Consider the following 20906-nt stretch of genomic DNA (forward strand, 5'->3'; position numbering starts at 1 on the left):
AATGTTCCTTCTGGGTCGATATCCACATCAGGAACAGCGGCAAGCTTCTCTGCTGCTGTCATTAGTGTCCTGTTAAACAGATGTTAAAATTATTCCAGGAATATTTATATACAACACGTGAGAGAAGAATAGTGCTGCAGTCACAATGTAAACAATACAATTCTGCATCTAGGATTTATACTGGAAACAATGTTTCCTTCAGAGAAATAATGATCTAATATTTGGATTTTTAAACGTGTGCCTATTAAGTAAATACAAGCATTCCGTGGAAGATCGTACACCATCCAAACCATAAAACTATCAATTAATTGTATCCAAAGGGAAACATACTTGAGAAAGCCATAAAATTACAAAGAGAGACAACTGCATTCTCGTAGAAAGAATTCGCTGGGTGAATTCCTTCATGTTTGGTGGACTCAAAAATATTTTTTAAAAACATTTATTGGTTATCGTTTAGAAAGAGCAGCCATTTTTGTTTCAGGCTTTCTTACACTTTTATAAGCGTCTGTGGTTTTTTTAAATTATTCAGTAATGGATTGCCCCAGACCTTTCATATAAGAGGTATTTATTTCAGCAGACACTGGACTATAAATTAAAACCATGATCACCCTGCTGAATGTATTAGGGAATACACTTTTAATGTCTCAAAGTTGTTGGTTGTAAATTTAAAAAACCCATTTTTAATACTATCTTTCCAAAGAGTAGTTTCTTAGCCTTAATACATTTTGTGGTATTACACTACTCAGTACAGATACCTTTTTTTTTTCATTCTTTGGTCTGCAAATCTTTGTTAATGGACCAGATATAAATCTGAAAATTACACATTTAATAGACCTTTATGATATCAAACTTCTGTATAAATTTCAACCTTGAGATTCCATGGACAAAAAAAATTTCAAATATGAGTCAAAAATATGTTTCTTACTGTTTGCAATATCTGGGCTGATGGAAACAGTGTATAAATTACATAATTTAAAAATATCTAGGATAACTCTTTAAAAAATGAGACAATTCATTACATTATCCTGTTCTCAACTTGTTTATTTTTGCTACGTTGTTTATTGAACAACAGAGATATTTCTTCACTCATGTTGGGTACAGAGTTAAATGTTCGCCTAGTCACAGTCATAAATTCCAGGGGAGAAGACAACTCCTTTAATGCATTTTTAACGGGCCTCTCGTGTTGATCCTTTTCAAATTTTTTAAATGGGATTCTTGGTGCTGGTAAAATGTAACATCCACATCTTGGTTTTGACGAGCAATGTTACCAACTTTGGCAATCCACCACTGTTCGTCATAGACACAAGCCACTATGTCCTTACTTTGAAGTGTCAGTGGTACAAGTTTTCCACAGTGATGACATTCACTATCAGAGGATGTTGATGTGAACTTACAGTTGAGCAAGTTGTATGACTGAGGTATAAAACAATGAAAAGATCGGGTGCCTTTAATCTTCTGACAAGTTTTGAATCTTTCCTCCAAGACATTGGCATAGAGTTCTCATATTTCCTCACATTTAATGAAACATACGTAATCCCTTTTACCTATTCTTTACAGAATTTGAACATTTCTTGACGTGTCCAGATTTGGTTCCCATAGGTCCGTTGCAAAATAGCTTTTGTGACAGCTCGCTTTGTTGTACCCTTTATGCCATCACACTCATTCTTCCCAGGACATGATGCAAAAAAGTGCTATTCTGCACCGAGCCGACAGTCTTTTTTTCTTTGAGAAAGGAGATATTAATATTTGTTTGCTTTTATATTGGCTTGCAGCACCATCAGAGAAGTTCATCAGTTTGTTTATGGAACTGTCATGCTGTTTTACGTAGTTTGTTAACTGCAGGTGAAAAGCATGCACTGCTGTAGCTTTGTGCTCAAAGTAATCATTTGCAACACAAAAACTATGACTCTAGTCTATCTGGATCTTTATAACAGAACACAAATGGACAAACTGTGGCCTGTTTGTTTACCCAGTGGCGCCCTTGTATTTCACTTGAACAACAAAGGAATAGTTTTCAGAAAAGTCAGCAAGAACTATACATTCATCAACTGCCAAGGTTTGCTTTTGCCCTTCAGAAATTTATCCTGACTTTGGCAATTAAATGACACACTATTGAGTTTTCAAGGTTAGTAACCAACACTTAGAAAAACTATTCTCGTTATTTTGAGACTCCATTGTTCAACTGCACACTTCAAGGGCTCATTATTAACTAAGTGTGAGTGAACAGATATTGGTGGAAGGGGGATGACAACACACAGATTTGTACAGGCTTGTCTACATCTACATGGATACTCTGCAAATCACATTTAAGTGCCTAGCAGAGGGTTCATCGAACCACCTTCGCAGTTCTCTATTATTCCAATCTCGTATAGAGCGCAGAAAGAAGGAACACCTATATCTTTCCATTCGAGCTCTGATTTCCCTTATTCTATTGTGGTGATCGTTTCTCCCTATGTAGGTCAGTGTCAACAAAATATTTTCACATTCAGAGGAGAAAGTTGGTGATTGGAATTTTATGAGAAGATTCTGTTGCAACAAAAAATGCCTTCCTTTTAATGATGTCCAGCCCAAATCCATTATCATTTCTGTGACACTCTCTCTCATATTTCGCAATAATACAAAATGTGCTGCCCTTCTTTGAACTTTTTCAATGTACTTCTGTCAGTCCTATGTGGCAAGGATCCCACACCGCGCAACAGAATTCTAAAAGAGGACGGACAAGCGTAGTGTAGGCAATCTCCTTAGTACTGCCAATAAATTGCAGTCTTTGGTTAGCCTTCCCCACAATATTTTCTGTTTGTTACTTCCAATTTAAGTTTGATATCATGAAGATCCATTAAGTGTGTAATTTTCAGACTTTTATCTGCTCTCCTTACAAAGATATTGTAGGTCAAAGAATGAAAAAATTCAAAAAATCAATTTTTTAAAATAGTGTACATTTTGTGTAAGCTTCTCACTATAAGAAGTAGTTATACTGTATAGTGTAATAGCACAATAAATATTAAGGCTGAGAAATTACTCTTACTTTGGAAAAATACAATTAGGGTAGATAAAAAATCTACTCACCAAGTGGCAGCAGAACTCGCACATAAAAGACGGAAGAGGGGTGAAGGAAGAGAACTGGAGAGGTCTAGGAAAATTGGTAGATATCGGGAAAGTCACCCAGAACAGCGGGTCAGAGGAGACTTACCGTAAGTAATGTCTTTCCTTCTCATCCCGTACGGTAAGTCTCCTCTGACCCGCGGTTCTGGGTGACTTAACCAATATCTACCCCTTTTCCTAGACCTCTCCAGTCTTTCTCCTTCACTCGATTACTTCCCCTTCCACCCTTCTGCCTGAAGAAGGAGCCACTGGCTCCAAAAGCTTGCCAATTACAGCTGTCTTTTATGTATGTGTTCTGCCGCTGCTTGATGAGTAGAATTTTTATCTATCCAATTAAATAGTTTAAAGAATACGCTTTTTTAGCTTGCAATCAACAAGTTTGAGCCATTAAAAGTAGGGCCTATATTAAGGAATACATTCAGCATGGTTATCATGGTTTTTAATTTATAGTCCAGTTAATGATTCTTCAACTCAGTACTGAATAATTTTTAAAAAAAAAGAAAAAAAAAGAAAAACAGATGCCTGTAAAAGCAAAAAATAGCCACTGTTCCTAAATGTTGAGAATAAAATTTTTTAAAAAATGTCTTTAAACCCATTAAACATTCGGGAATTCATCCAGCAAATATCAATTTTTTTCTCAAATGACCGAGCGACTAGTTAGTTTTTTCCCTGGCCCACTAGTCCTAGCTTACATAACAGAAATTTTGATTTTTATCAATACCAACCGTCTGCTTTCACCTATCACATAATCAAAATGCTGGACATAAATCACTCATCGAAATCAGCCACACACTGCAACGACAATTTTATCTATTCTCATAACGAAACAATCATAGGCTCCTCAACTTGCTTTTTAAAAATAATGCAGAAGCAATATAAATATGGAAAAAAATGACATACTGTTTTAGAGATAAGGGATCTAAAATTCTTTTATATATTTTTTGACATAATCTCACAAGCATTTCACAACGCTGTATCCAATTTTGACAAGCCAGCTAGCGCCTTTAGGGTAAAGGCACATACTGGTTTCCATTCTGTTCTCAACAACATTGAACACAACAGAAACTAATCTCTGTCTACCGTCAGCTTCAGCATATGCCTTTCGTCTGAAGACTACCACTGACTGGTTGAAACTAATTACGGCATTGTGAAACGACCCATGTGTTTGTGTGGAAGTTTTGTGCATGGATATCACACACACCACATCATCAGTAGCATGCTACCAGTCAAAGGCAGTGTCAGTAGATCCAATCAAACCTTCGGAACTCGGCATTAGGGAAGCATCCGATTTAATCCATCTGCTTTGACCCATGACGTCATCCATATGACAGAAACGCCTACGTCCAGAGTATACAAAATGTCGTCAATATTGTCACTATGTACACATGCCAACAAACCTGCAGGAAAATAGAAACAGTGAAAGTAATCTTACTTCAATGATAAAATGAAACTACAGAACAACCGCGGGAAATAAGGGGTCTAGGGCAAGGACAACCTAATTTTAACAATACAAAACATCACATCACATCACCCCTAAAAAAAGTCTCAACCTACGACATAATGCTACAGCCACAAAACCAGCAGGAATCATACAGTTCACTCGACCTATATAGCTCAAACCAAGCCCACAATACCAAAAAACCAACATCTGCAATAACGAAAATGGCACTTACGCAGTTTAGGGGGTACATGCGCTGATCATGAGAAAAATACCTATTTTTGAAGCAAACATATTTCTGAAGATATAAGCATATATATGCGCGGAATACCAAAAAAGTACTTATTTTCATATGGAGGTGGGGGAAAAAAAAGATTAATTAACTGTCTGCTTTCACCAGCTTATTCATGTTGCTATGCCAATATGCTGCAGACACTTTAATATATTTCTTCACAGAGTTCTTTAGCCATAGGTAATGCTTACAGTTTCATACATCCTAACCATGATAGCTATTGTTGGCTTTGCATATTGTTGCATATGGTATATGTCCCTGTTGCTCACAGTTATGCATCTTGATCAGTGCGCCCAACAACCTATATTTTTCTGTTGAGGCTGTCCGTTTTGAAGTATCGTATATTACTGCGTGTGCCAAAATGGCGAGAAATTTTACAGATTTGAGCGACTTTGTAATGGAAGATTTATACCATGTTATGGAGAACACCCGAAGCTCAATACAATGGGCTAGGCAACAAGATCTTATGAAGAACGATATGGTGTGTGAAAACGGGTATTGTGTTGGATACAACGAGATGAAGCTGGAGAAAACTACAGGGAAAGATGGCGAAATTTGGAGCTGCTCCATTCGCAGGGACTGTAGAAAGAAATGTTCAATCAGGAAAATGTCATTTTTTGCTGGCAGTCATTTAGACATTTCTAAAATTTTGCAACTGTCTTACATGTGGGTTTTCGAACTCAATAGGCAAAAGTTTTTAATGAGGGAGCTCAAAATTGGCAGTGAGCACACTGTGGTCGATTGGTGCCAATTTTGTAGAGATATCTGCCATGAATATTTCTTAATTGAGCCAATAGTTTTGGGCGGCCCTGGCCATACTGTTGAAATAGACGAGAGCTGCTTCGTCAGCACCATCGAAGTCATAGGTGCGAGAGCAATGGGTCTTTGGTGGTTATGACGTTGAGACAAAGCAAAGCTTTATGGTTGCTGTGCCACAATGTGATGCTACCCATTTGCTGCCAATTTTGCAACAGTATGTTTTGCTACTGGAACCACAGCAGTTTCTGATTTGTGGCAACTTACAACACCATAGGTAACTTGGGCTACAATAATCTGGCTGTTAATCATTCGCTTTATTTTCTCGATCCCTTTACAAACGCAACCACAAATCACATGAAGTCAGTCTGGCAAAAAGCTAAAGAAAAAAATCCTATAAGGCCTTTCAGAACTCACCGTGCTATGCTGAATAACTACCTGGCGGAATTTCTCTGGCGTCAATGTTTTGGGAAAATCCATTCCACAATTTAGTTATTAATTCCACCTTTCTTGAAGAGAGAGAGAGAGAGAGAGAGGAAAAAAAAACTAAATTCCGTGCATACATATGCAATATGTCATTTTTGATACAAAAAAAAATTTTGAGACAGTTAACTGATTTTTTTTTGCATCCAAATGAAAAATAAGTACTTTTTTGGTGAAGAGCGCGTCAGATATGACTGTAACACTCAAGTTTTGAAATAAAAAAATTTTTGGTATTCAGCGCATATATATGCTTATATCTTCAGAAATACGTGTTTCCTTCAAAAATAGGTACTTTTCTCGTGATCAGCGCATGTACTCCCTAGACTGCATAAGTGCCACGAAAAGCAGAATCAGATGTTTCCCTCGACCTATACAGCTGAAAGGAAGCCCAGATAGCAAGGAACCAATACAGCTGAAAGGAAGCCCAGATACCAAGGAACCAATAGCTACAACCCGAAGAGTGGAATCAGACATTTCCCTTGACCTATGTAGCTCAAATGCAGCTCTCAATACCTACCAGCAATAATAATAATAATAATAATAATAACGGTAGTGAAGACGGAGATGAAGATCATCGGTACGGCGGAACTGGCGGAAGAGGCAAGCATTATCAACAAGATAAAGCATATTGAAAAGCCCAGACACGTCTGTGTGGCAACCACCGGTACTCTGGCCAGCGTCTGTTCACCATGTGAGGTGCGGCTGAACACCAAGCTCCAGGAACTAACAATCCCTGGTTCTAACTACCCAGCATTAGCTGGAACTTAATTACAAGCAGTATGATTCGTACAAGTAAAATTAATATTACCCCAGGTGGCCAATCCACTCGCCCTGTGGCGACAACCAAGCTATCGGATTCTGGGGAGCTTGGGCTCGTACGACAGAGAAAGTCGGAGTTCTCTAGTAAACGTCCACGAAAGTCCCATACATTTATTGGCACTTTTAACATTCACACACTAATTCAGACAGGCAAACTTCATAATCTTACAACAGAACTCAACAAACAGAAAATTCAAATCCTTGCTCTCCAAGAGACCAGATTCACTGATTCAGAAACAATAGACTACAACAATTACCGTATCTTTAAAAGTAAAACAGACAAGAAAATTGGCAAAGGAGCTGCAATATTTGGCATGGCTTTCATTGTAAATAAGGACACCCTTGACTCTGTTATAGACATGAATCAAATCAGTAACAGACTAATGACCATGCGAATCAAGCACACCAACAAAATATATACATTTATTAATGTTCATGCACCTACCAACATTGCCAACAAAAAAGAACCGGAGAAGACAGAAAAATTTTGGGAAAAACTCGAAACTGAAATGTCCAAAATTCCAGAGGAGGATGTAAAAATTCTTCTAGGGGATTTCAACGCGCAAATTGGCAAAGAGAGGAAATATAAAAAAACAGTCGGTAATTACCCTGCACACAAATTCACAAACAAGAACGGCATGAGACTCATCGAGTTATGTCAGCAAAACAACCTAAAAATCGTGACAACATCGCTTCGAAAAGACCCCAAGAAACAAAAAACATGGAGATCACCAAACCTTCAGCTTGGTGAATTTCAAATAGACCATGTTGCGATCTCCTATGACTTCCAGAAAGAAATACACGACGTTCAAGTCCGCAGAGGGGCAAATATAGATTCTGACCACTACCTTACCAGAGTTAAAATTAAATTCACTCCAAAAAGGAAACGCCAAAGGAAATCACCACTAATTCCCAAATTTGACTTGAAAAATATCAAGGAATCAGAAATTACAGAAGCATGGGATAAACAACCAACAAACAACTGGAAAGATTTCCGAACGAAAATTATACAGAAAGCAAGAGATTTGATTCCGTTAAAGAAAATATCCAAGCATCCATGGTGGAATTCGAATTGTGATAACGCATTAGAAGAGAGGCAACAAGCCTTTTTAAATTACAATTGTGACAAATCAGAAACCACACAACAAACATTTTTCAAAGTGAGAAAACAAACAGCTAAAATACTTAGACAAACTAAAAGAAAATACCTTAATGAACAGCTAAACACAATTGAAGAAAACTTTAAGAACCACAACACTCAAGATTTTTATAAAATATTCGCAAATCAAATCAAAGGATACACTCCACAAAATCTCTGCTTCCGGAAACAGAATGGAAAATTGGCACTAACTAACAAAGAAAATTGCCAAGAACTAGCTAAATATTTCTCACAACTCCTAAATTGCCCACAACCAAGTACAAGATTCCCCAGATTACAACCAGAACACACGAATGAGACTTCACTACCACCATCTCAAGAAGAAATTTATAGTCACATTAGAAAACTCAAAAATAATAAATCATCGGGAGAAGATGGAATTGTAGCTGAACTACTGAAAAACCTTGGTCCAAATTCGTTAAAAGAGATCACTAGCATCATCCAAGAAATTTGGCAGACAGAAAATATCCCAGAGGAGTGGAAGTGTGCACTAATTCACCCATTGCACAAAAAGGGAGAGAGATCAGACGTAAACAACTACAGAGGCATTTCACTTTTACCAGTTACCTACAAAATTCTATCTGCATGTCTCCTAAAGAGGGCACAAGAACAACTAGAACATACAATTTCAGACTACCAAGCAGGCTTTCGTCCTAATAGATCATGCCCGGAACAGATATTCAACCTTAAAACTATTTTAAAGATTAAAGCAATCAGGTCAAAACCAATAATCTGCACATTCGTTGATTTCAAAAAGGCATACGATTCCATAGACAGACAGTCTCTATGTCACATTCTCGAAGAACGAGGCCTAGACACTAAAACCCGAAAACTAATTGAACAAACACTAACAGAAACCAAATCAAAAATTAAATTCAGAGGGGAAATTTCGGAACCATTCTCAATTAAAACAGGAGTAAGACAAGGAGATGGGATCTCACCACTATTATTCAATATAGTTTTGGACAAAGTTATGAAAGAGTGGGAAGTAACACTAAGGAAACAAAGCTTTTGGAAGCCAATTGAACTAGGAAGAGGTAAAGGAAAATTGAACATCCCTTATTTAGCGTTTGCAGATGACTTGGCAATGATAACTGACAGTGAAGAAACAGCAGTAAAACAAATTGAGACACTTAAAGAATGTGCTGAGAAGGTTGGCCTGCAAATCTCCTTTGAGAAGACAGAATTCATCTGCTCAAAATTAGAAATTTCGAAACTAAAAACAAAGTATGGTGAAATAACTAGAGTCAAGCACTTTAAGTATCTCGGTGAAGTTATTGAACCAACAGGACTTGAGAAAATAGCACAAAAAAACCGATTACAGAAAATCAAGAAAGCATTCGGACTTATTCAAAATATATATAACAAGAAATGTCTATCAAAAGGCACTAAAATCAGACACTACAACACAGTCATCAAACCAACAGTCACATATGCAAGTGAAACACTCTCCCTGAATAGAAAATTAGATTTACACGAAATTAAGAAAGTAGAGAGAAAAATTATTAGAAAAATCCTAGGACCACGATACACACAAGATGGATACAGGCTGCAGACTACCGAGACAACCGAAAAAATATCAAACATCGAGGCAGATATCAGGAAGAGGCGGATGAAGTTTTATGGACATATAGACAGATTACCTGGAAACAGGTTAACTAAACGTCTATTGGACTATATGACATCACTTAAGGCAACAATACCCTGGGTAACTGAAGTTAAGAAGGATTTGAAAAAGGCAAAAATTGACATAACAAACACATCAGACCGGGATACATTCAGAAGAAAAATCGACAAGTGGAAGTTTACTCCAGAGACGGAATCTAAACCTTTCCGACCAAAGTGGACCGAAGAAAGGAAGAAGGCCTTTGGGAGGCAATGAAGAAATACTGGGAAAATAAGAAGAACATTAAGAAATGTTAATCACCTGCTTATCGTTCTCCCATGGGGACATTCGCTAATAATAATAATAACGAAAACAATGTAAACTTCACACACCAACATAACTCAAAAAACACCACAAAAAACAAAACCTTCAACAACTCGAAAACGCAAAAACTTGTATATACACCAGATCAATTAAAACCAACCAAAGTACGATAAATGTAAAACAGACAGAACATCAGAATTACTACAGATTAAAACAAAAATAAAAGTTTATTATCAACAAAAGCATGCAACAAAATCACCTAGGTTGACCGCCGCTACCAGTACGTACACACACGTGTACACACACACACACACACACACACACACACACACACACACACACACACACACACACACAAAAACTAATCAAACCTAACAAAATGCCACACACATAAATAACCATCACTGAAAAATGAAGATTTCCAAATCCACATTGCAGCACTGGCTACCCAGACTCAAATAAACCCATGTTACTTTAGTGATAATGAACCCAATATCACATGTTAAACTCAACAAACACAAACCAATTCAAAAACACACACACAACACCATTATCTCATGGGTCAAAGGAGACAGGTGGAATAGAACACTTCCAATGGCCCCTTAACTTAGTTCCTACCTCACGCAGACAGACAGGATGTGAGGACAAGAATGAATAGTTCTGAAAAATAAGATTAGTGTTTCACTTTTAAAAGTGTTAATCAGCAGTAGGGCCTCCTGGGATCTTGCTTCCTTGACTATCAGTAGTGACCAGCCATACTGTTTCTTTATAAAACAATTCCTTAATAACTTCATTGTTTAATATTTGGATTCTTGCACTGATGTCACCTCACGTGTAAGATTGTTCCCCCTATTGTTATCTAGACAACAAACTTCAACTCTAAGACATGATATCATGGTACATAAAAAGATTTTTACATGTTAGTCTGAGAACGTGGACAGTGACTAAGAAGGCATACCCTAAAATTGCACTTACTTTAAGTTTTCAAAATGTCACAACCCCTTTCTTCTGTCATTTATCACTCTTTAACCTCTGGCAACAATCTGTTAATATAAAAACTGCACTGTTTTTAGCGTTCATGTTAAACCACAGACCTCTCTATAACTGACTGGTTGGAGAAAGGCAAGACAAAGAACTGGTTATGAACTGTTGTGTCCAAATCAATCTTTGAAATGCCAACAACAGGATTAGTTAAAAATGTGATACCAAGCTTATGAACGACAACACCCTTAACGTGGTGGAGATATAAGACACAGAACTGATCAACTGCTCACATAACTAATAACACGAAAACATTAGCGAAATAAAATGCTAGAGACTAACAGGATCTCTGTGAGAAAAGGTAGTTTTGGGCCCATGATGTTCTTTCTATTAGTCCTTCAAATATATTAAAAACTTGAAAATACCAGACCATAATTCGAAAATGGAGCCTCACATAGGTACTTAAATGTATCTATGGAATGACCTACCTTAAATGTATCTGTGGAATGACCTACCAACCCAACCTATCCTAGATATATGTTTACACTAGTCTACAGATCAGCCTGTCAATGTAAATGAACACATATATACATCTTGTATGCCACAAGCATTCCCCCAGTCGAACACCATCTCCAGTAGGCCTAGACTCAAAGTACACCTAGCAAACAATACAGTCTAAGCTACCAGCCACAAAAAATAAACTTCATATTATGATCAAAACACACACTCAAAATATTTCACTGAAACAAACAAAATATCATAGATGCCATATGACATCACAGTTCATATAGGCTACCTATGGCTCATGTTGTTCACTGGACCCTAAACACGTTTATTTTTTCACACACAAGCATTTATTGCTTAGTGCAGTTTCTTGAATAAGTATCATGAGGCTATCATGGTTAAGTTTGTCAAATTAACTCCCAAAAACATCTTTTTGATAGCAATATTCTTGAATACTGGTTGTTTCTCAGATTCCACACCCCCTTCAGAATACCAGCTTGGTGCTTTCTGGGGTTTAGATATTAGCTACACAGTCATGGTTACGCTACCAAGACCTTACCAATGATTTACGCTACAATTAAAACAAAACTTATTCACAATTCCAATTACAATAGATACACATTTCATGTACCGGTATTCGTAAATACAGATCTTTACATACTTGGTTTAGGTGAAATAATGCCAATGCGTCACAATTATTTCGATGTGAGCAATGAAACTTCACGTAAAACATGACTGCGATACAATCCGTAATAAAATAAATATACCGAGGTCTAGAAATAAGCATGATTACACATAAAAGGGATGATTAATACAGTTCAATATTAAAAAACTCTGTATTCAACAAAACCGTAGTCCTACAGAACTGGAGGGGTGCGACGGTAATGGTTTTATTTTATCAGTGAAATTACATACCAGTACTGGATGTTACTAATGCTCCAAAACATCAGACAGTATATATAATAATGGTATGAGACAACGAAGGGAGATTATTTTAGGACGTATTTTCATCAATTTTGAGATGTTATGACTCGTAATAGCCCTGGAGACGTCTTTTACAACAATCGAATAATTTGTAGCAGTACACCGATAAAAATAACTGCTTGCAACTAGCAAGTAATCGCGCAACGCGCAACCAAACTTCGAACACACAAATAACTTCTTAACCCGATACGATTACATGACAATGGACACCATACGCATACTCAAAATAACAAACCTAGATAAACACAGCACTGGATTTCGTACGCCTCCAAACAAACTGCTTTTCAGAGATTGTATTTTAATAAATGAAGACATACTGGAGCAGTGGATTTTAATAATACCGACAACCAAAGACAACAAAGCAACAGAACTACGCACTAGAACAAGCCAGTTTATTTGATTAATTTAAAATGTGAAGGAAAAAGCAGAGTTGTTATTTGCTGACATGAATCCATGGCTTTTTAGATTAAAGTACTGACTTCGAAAGTGGGGGCATTTGATGACAGAATTAAAAATCATTATTGACAAAGCCAATCCAATCCAATAGAGACCGTAGATCTTACACTAATAACTAAACAAGAAATTTCCAGAAACTTACCTCCGCTTATAAAAATGTCCACAGTGTGCGTTAGAAAAATGTGTAGAAGAATGAAACTCAAGGAGAAAATACGAATTGCTTCGGAAGTAAAGGATACTTATTATAAATGTCACTATCTTTATAGTAAATTTTGCATATGATTTTTACGGCTTAATGCTTTGGTTGCTATTATTGGCTCATTGTAACACGAGAGTTTCTTACTTAAATTTGAACAAAACCATTAAACAGAGGCACATTTTCGAAGTGTTGTTTGACTGTTTTAGTCACTCAGTATAAAACACCTTCCTATACTCTTTACTAGTTTCAAAAAATGGTTCAAAAGGCTCTGAGCACTATGGGACTTAACTTCTGAGGTCATCACTCCCCTAGAACTACTTAAACCTAACTAACCTAAGGACATCACACACACCCGTGCTCGAGGCAGGATTCGAACTTGCGATCGTAGCGGTGGTCTGATCACTGAAAATATTACTGCAACTTTTCTGAAGTGTATAATCCTCGACTCATTTGCCAGATTTATGCATTCTGTAATCTCACTAAATAACTCAAGGAAAATAACAGAGACGGTTCTATCCTTCTCCAATCCGTGCATGTATCATGTCTTCAGTGAATTCGGCACCGACAGGACATTACGAATTTTACTTTTTTAAATGTCCAACCACACATGCATATTTCCTTGTCCAGCAGTTCATTCGGTTGGGCAGTCTCCAGTATACGTTTCCTTCTGTGTTTTGTTTGTACAGCACCAATCATTCACATAGATTTTAACTTACACTCCTGGAAATGGAAAAAAGAACACATTGACACCGGTGTGTCAGACCCACCATACTTGCTCCGGACACTGCGAGAGGGCTGTACAAGCAATGATCACACGCACGGCACAGCGGACACACCAGGAACCGCGGTGTTGGCCGTCGAATGGCGCTAGCTGCGCAGCATTTGTGCACCGCCGCCGTCAGTGTCAGCCAGTTTGCCGTGGCATACGGAGCTCCATCGCAGTCTTTAACACTGGTAGCATGCCGCGACAGCGTGGACGTGAACCGTATGTGCAGTTGACGGACTCTGAGCGAGGGCGTATAGTGGGCATGCGGGAGGCCGGGTGGACGTACCGCCAAATTGCTCAACACGTGGGGCGTGAGGTCTCCACAGTACATCGATGTTGTCGCCAGTGGTCGGCGGAAGGTGCACGTGCCCGTCGACCTGGGACCGGACCGCAGCGACGCACGGATGCACGCCAAGACCGTAGGATCCTACGCAGTGCCGTAGGGGACCGCACCGCCACTTCCCAGCAAATTAGGGGCACCGTTGCTCCTGGGGTATCGGCGAGGACCATTCGTAACCGTCTCCATGAAGCTGGGCTACGGTCCCGCACACCGTTAGGCCGTCTTCCGCTCACGCCCCAACATCGTGCAGCCCGCCTCCAGTGGTGTCGCAACAGGCGTGAATGGAGGGACGAATGGAGACGTGAGTGTCTTCAGCGATGAGAGTCGCTTCTGCCTTGGTGCCAATGATGGTCGTATGCGTGTTTGGCGCCGTGCAGGTGAGCGCCACAATCAGGACTGCATACGACCGAGGCACACAGGGCCAACACCCGGCATCACGGTGTGGGGAGCGATCTCCTACACTGGCCGTACACCACTGGTGATCGTCGAAGGGACACTGAATAGTGCACGGTACATCCAAACCGTCATCGAACCCATCGTTCTACCATTCCTAGACTGGCAAGGGAACTTGCTGTTCCAACAGGACAATGCACGTCCGCATGTATCCCGTGCCACCCAACGTGCTCTAGAAGGTGTAAGTCAACTACCCTGGCCAGCAAGATCTCCGGATCTGTCCCCCATTGAGCATGTTTGGGACTGGATGAAGCGTCGTCTCACGCGGTCTGCACGTCCAGCACGAACGCTGGTCCAACTGAGGCGCCAGGTGGAAATGGCATGGCAAGCCGTTCCACAGGACTACATCCAGCATCTCTACGATCGTCTCCATGGGAGAATAGCAACCTGCATTGCTGCGAAAGGTGGATATGCACTGTACTAGTGCCGACATTGTGCATGCTCTGTTGCCTGTGTCTATGTGCCTGTGGTTCTGTCAGTGTGATCATGTGATGTATCTGACCCCAGGAATGTGTCAATAAAGTTTCTCCTTCCTGGGACAATGAATTCACGGTGTTCTTATTTCAATTTCCCGGAGTGTATTTTTTTGCCAGTGCACTGTTAGTATCTGCGAAAACAAAAACTGCTGCACAAGCTCTGCAAACAACAAATGTGATCTTACAAAACATCAAACAATGGTTCTTCGACAATAAAATGAAAACGAATGAAGAAATAACACAACAAAATCTTACATGTAGCCTTACAAATGTTGCATACCCCGATAATATGGAGGCTATCAAACTGCTGGGATTCCTGGTTGACAGCAAATTAATAATGAATGAACAAACAGTGTATGTGTGCTCCCAGCTCTCCGACGTACTGTCTGCAGAAAGTAAGTTGACACTCGGCGCCGTGGCTTATGGGAATGACTGTAATTGGGAGATGCCTCCACTGTCACTCGCTTCAGCCACCGCGCCGAGTGTCAACTTAGTTTGTGTGTACAGTAATATACCTTCTGAGGAGAACAGGTGTATTAGCTGACCCATACCTTATAACAGTGCATTATGCAATATTTAATAGCCACATCAATCATGGCCTACTGTTATGGTGATATTCTGAAGGCTGCAAGAATGTGGCAGTGCTACATAAAAAAAGTAGTCAGAATCTTTGCATCAAGCTAAAGACTGCAGCACTGCAAGCCTATGTTCACCCAATTAGGAATAATGAAATCTACATCCATTACGTGTTTTTATACCACATCAGAGTAAAAGAAAACCAAGGTGTTATCTGCATGAGGCAGGACATGCATAATCATGAAAGGAACATTGATACAATGGTTGCTTTAAAAATATTCAACTCATTGCCCCAGAAGTGCAGTTCCTGTCACCAGGACCATTCAAAAGGACAACTGCACAAGATATGAAAGAGTAATCTTCTCTCTCTCTCTCTCTCTCTCTCTCTCTCTCTCACACACACACACACACACACACACACACACACACACACACACACACACCGAAGCGCCAAGGAAACTGGCATAGGCATGTGATTTCAAATACAGAGATATATAAACAGACAGAATATGGCAATGCCTATGTAAGACAAGAAGTGTCTGGAGCAGTTATCAGATCGGTACCTACTGCTACAATGGCAGCTTATCAAGATTTAAGTGAGTTTGAACATGGTGTTATAGTCAGTGTAAGAGAGATGGAATACAGCAGATCTGAGGTAGCGATGAAGTAGTGATTTCCCCATATGACCATTTCTCGAGCATATGGTGAATATAAGAAATCCAGTAAAACATCAAATTTACGACATCGCTGTAGCTGGAAAAAATCTTACAAGAATGGGAGAAACGACGACTGAAGAGAAGCATTCAGTATGACAGAAGTGTAACCCTTCCGCAAATTGCTGCAGATTTCAATGCTGGGCCATCAGTGTGCAAACCATTCAATGAAACAGCATCAATATGGGCTTTCGCAGTCGAAGGCCCACTTGTGTATCATTGACAACTGCACAACACAAAGATTTACACCTCGCCAGGGCCCGTCAACAATGACTGATACCATGTTGCCTCTTTTCAAATTGTATCGAACGGATGGACATGTATGAGTATGGAGACAACCTCATGAATTCATGGACCCTGCATGTCAGCAGGCGACTGTTCGACCTGGTGGAGGCTCTGTAATGGTGTGGGACGTGTGTAGTTGGAATTAAATGGGACCCCTTATATTTCTAGATACGATTCTGACAGGTGACATATATGTAAAGATCATGTCTACCTGCCTCCATTCATGTCCATTGTGCATTCCGACGGACTTGGAAAAATCCAGCAGGTCAATCCGACACCCCACACGTCCAGCACTTCCGCTGGCCTCCAAACTCTCCAGACATGAACATGTTTGGGCATACCTGGGATGCCTTGCAACAAGCTGTTCAGAACAGATTTGACCCCCTTCTACTCTAGCAGACTTATGGGCAGCACTGCAGGATTCATGGTATCATTACTTCCATGACTACTTTAGACATTAGTTGAGTCCATGCCACGTCATGCTGCAAAACTTCTGCATACTCGCGGGGGCCCTACCCGATATTAGGCAGGTGTACCAGTTTCTTTGGCTCTTCAGTGTGTGTATCATATATATTTCCTTATATATATGAAAAATGGTAAATAACTCTTGCATATTTAATCTTCACACAGTCCGTCCAATCATGACTGGTAAACGACGCAGATCCAGAAATTAAAAACATCAAGTTACTGGTATTTCTATAGATACGTTTACTTTGCACACCTTATGTTATGGAAGTAAGAGCTCTGGAAACCAAGGGGCTGTTAGTTCTGTTTTGCATATATATCTACTTGATTAGTTCTCATTAGTTGGAAATAATATATTGTGGAAATATGAAACCTACCACCCCAAGAAACGACAGTGAGAAGATGGATGTCATGTAAAAATAAGCAAACACTACAGAAAGTGCTAGATTCCCAATTTCTGGAATAGACAGGAAGATTTATGGGTCTCTACGTCAGCCGAACATAACGAATAGAATAGTTTGGTAAATTCCATAAATGGAGATAAGTCTGCCACAGCAGCCTGTATTCGAGATGACTGTAACTGCAAAATCATCTGAAAGGAAAAAAGATCAAGGTCAATTACAAATACACACTTTCTATCTAATCAAGTGCTTCAGATGAAGGATGTTTCATTTATTTATTTATTATACACCTTTAAAAATGCAACCAACATAATCTTTTGTGTACACAGACATAGCAATACAATTACATAAATAACAAGCACAGACTAAAAAATATTTTACGTAATTACTATTCGACATTAAATTGTCCATCATACTGCGCATGATGTATTCTGTAGAATCACATACATAAGTTTAATGTAATGAAACTATATTACCGTCTGAGATAATTTTTAAAGCCTATTTCGAACTCTTCTATTGTATAAAATGCTTTATCTCTCAAAGCCACATCTGTGCGACGTCTTTAAACATATTGGTGACACATTGTGTACCTGTAGTGACAACATATTAAACTGTTTTACCCTCATGTATTTGTAACTGTCTAGAGTTTCCTTAAGTCTAGCGACTGTGATGTCTGTCTTCTGTTTTAGGTGTGTATTATATTGACGGACCACGTGGCTACACCACCGCGGGGTCGAGGCACCTTGCCACAGTTCCTGCAGCTCCCCCCCCCCCCCCATCAGAGGTTCGGATCCTCCCTCGGGCATGGATGGGTGTGTCATCCTTAGCGTGAGATAGTTTTAGATTAAGTAGTGTGTAAACCAATGACCTCATGACCTCAGCAGTTTGTCCCAATAGGAACGTACCACAAATTTCCAAAATAACATCAATGGGTAGAGTGTTTTAGTTTGTAATAATGCTAGTTTTCTTTTGTATGTATTAGACAACTTAATATGAAGAGGAATGTAGCTGTTGGTATTTTTTTTTTTAAATAGGGTTTCCAAGACTCATTATTTATAGCCCCACAGATGCATCTGAACTCCTTATTTTTGCCAAATGTGATCTTTTTTTGCTCCAGGGAAATTCCTCAATAACACAATGGCATGTCAATTGTGCTTGGAAAAAGGTATAGTATGCATTTAGCAATAGCTTATCATTAACACATGACCTTAGTTTACCTAAAAAATATGTAACACATACTAAGTTAGTAGAGATATATTTGGTATAATTCTTCCATGTTAATTTCGTGTGAAGACAGAAGTCAAGAAGTTTAGCTGAAGCAGTTATTGCCATCCTCTTTAATTGATAAGGTAAAGAGAATATTTACAGTTTGTCAGTATTAATACAAAATTCAGTGAGATGGAACCACTTACTGGCTGCACTGAAATGATCCCTACTTTACTGCTTTAATGCTCCTCAATGTTTACCAGCTGGAACAACAGTGGTACCATCATAACATAAATTTTCACATACTAATCACTGGTTATGACATAACGTATCGTTAGTCACTAAAATTAGGAAGTATTATGTTATGCGGCTGGCATTTGGCTGAAATCAGAAATTAGTGGCTAGTGTTTGGTTGAAATCAGAAATCGGTCATGTGACATTCCTCACTCACTAATTTTGAGACACAGTATTGTATCCATCATATTTCGTTGTTTCCATGTTATAACTTGGATTTTTTGACAGTATGCAATTTGAAGGCAACGTCAAATAGAAGATTTATCACAAACACATCACTCTATATACGATTTGTTATAATTAAATATCTCTTAGACACATCAGTCCTTAAGAGATTTCAAGATGAAATGCATTCACTGTGGTTAGAGACGTATTGTTACAGAACTGAAAGAAGTAGGATAATATCCTAGAACACACTAATACCTTTTCTCTCCAGCTTTGCTTTTGTAACACATTCTGGGTCTTCTTATTTATGTAATAGAAGCATGTCCCACAATATTCGATGTTATTTACATGAAATGAGTTTCTTCTCTTTCATGGCTTCAAGCTTAAAAAATGAACGATGAAACTGCTGCTAGTGAAACAAGCAGTAAAGACATTTACATCATATGAAATTTATATTTTTTCTTATCACAAATACTTGACCTTTTTTTAATATGTCATGATTCCTGAGGGTGTGGTTAGGTGGGAACCTACAAGTAAAGCTTAAGTTACTGCGAGTGAAACGAGCAGCAATCATATGTGTAGTCTTGCTTGTTACCAATACTTTGTGGTTTCTTTGAAATAAGCCACGATTTTTGAGAGTGTGGTTATACACAAACCAAAGAGCACAGCTTAAATTGGCGCAAATGAAATGAGCAGCAACCATATTTATAGTTTTGCTTGTCATAAATGCTGCTTGGGATTGGCCGAGCGGTCTAAGGCGCTGCAGTCATGGACTATGTGGCTGATCCCGGCGGAGGTTCGAGTCCTCCCTCGGGCATGGGTGTGTGTGTTTGTCCTTAGGATAATTTAAGTTAAGTAGTGTGTAAGCTTAGGGACTGATGACGTTAGCAGTTAAGTCCCATAAGATTTCACACATATTTGAACGTTTTGTCATAAATATTTAGTCATGATCGAATCTTTAGCAGCGCTTTCATAAATGTGGTAGTCAAGACAAAGAGCACATTACACTGTGGGAGAAAGACATCATGTCACAGTCTGATTTCATGCAAATGCCAGTCACACACTGTGGTACTTCCTGATTTCAGTCACTCATAGCATAAGAAACAGTCCCTAATACAACATAAAAATGCTATCAAGTTATTGTGACTTTTCATATAAATCTTTTCATTTATATCTACTTTATCAGCTTTCACTTTGTAATTTAAGTTTTCTTATTTAGAAACTATCATCAGAATTACTAACACTTAGTGGAAATCAGAACCACCCACAGTAACATTGTGTGTGGAGGATGGCTTCTATGGACTAATCCCACTAACTCTGATACGAAAGTGTGTTTCACTTTGCTTTTTGGTACTTTTGTTAAATATAGTTTTTAAGCATATGAGATAGATTGATCAAACTGTGAGGTCAAAATGCCGTGATGGAAGTGATCTGATTAATCTAAAAGAAGATGTTTTAGTCATTATTAATTAACTAAAACAGAAATAAGGATGTAGCAGCAAATTTCGAGATAACTCAACCTTACAAAATCCGACGCCTAATACGTAATGTGCTAATCAGATACAGTCTTTTAATATACCAATTAAATTATGTACAATTTTGATTTTGTAGTAATTATTGTTTTCGTAACTTTTAGCCCTTCTGTCCCCACACCAAACCAGTT

The 20906-nt window shown here is 38.7% G+C and overlaps 1 long non-coding RNA gene across 3 annotated transcripts; it reads right to left on the reverse strand.

The window, feature by feature from the left end:
* Positions 1–8: 8 nt before the first annotated feature.
* LOC124777116 lies at positions 9–13078 on the reverse strand. Of its 3 annotated transcripts, none has more exons than XR_007015688.1 (3): positions 13047–13078; positions 4360–4499; positions 9–69 (listed from the first exon to the last, which is right to left on the reverse strand). It is a non-coding gene; the product is annotated as an uncharacterized LOC124777116 (long non-coding RNA). The 3 variants fall into 3 exon arrangements; XR_007015687.1 differs by lacking the exon at positions 13047–13078 and adding an exon at positions 12380–12823; XR_007015686.1 differs by lacking the exon at positions 13047–13078 and adding an exon at positions 12684–12819.
* Between the last annotated feature and the right edge of the window lie 7828 nt (positions 13079–20906).

Source organism: Schistocerca piceifrons, chromosome 2 (genome assembly GCF_021461385.2).
Source record: "Schistocerca piceifrons isolate TAMUIC-IGC-003096 chromosome 2, iqSchPice1.1, whole genome shotgun sequence".
Taxonomy (NCBI): domain Eukaryota; kingdom Metazoa; phylum Arthropoda; class Insecta; order Orthoptera; family Acrididae; genus Schistocerca; species Schistocerca piceifrons.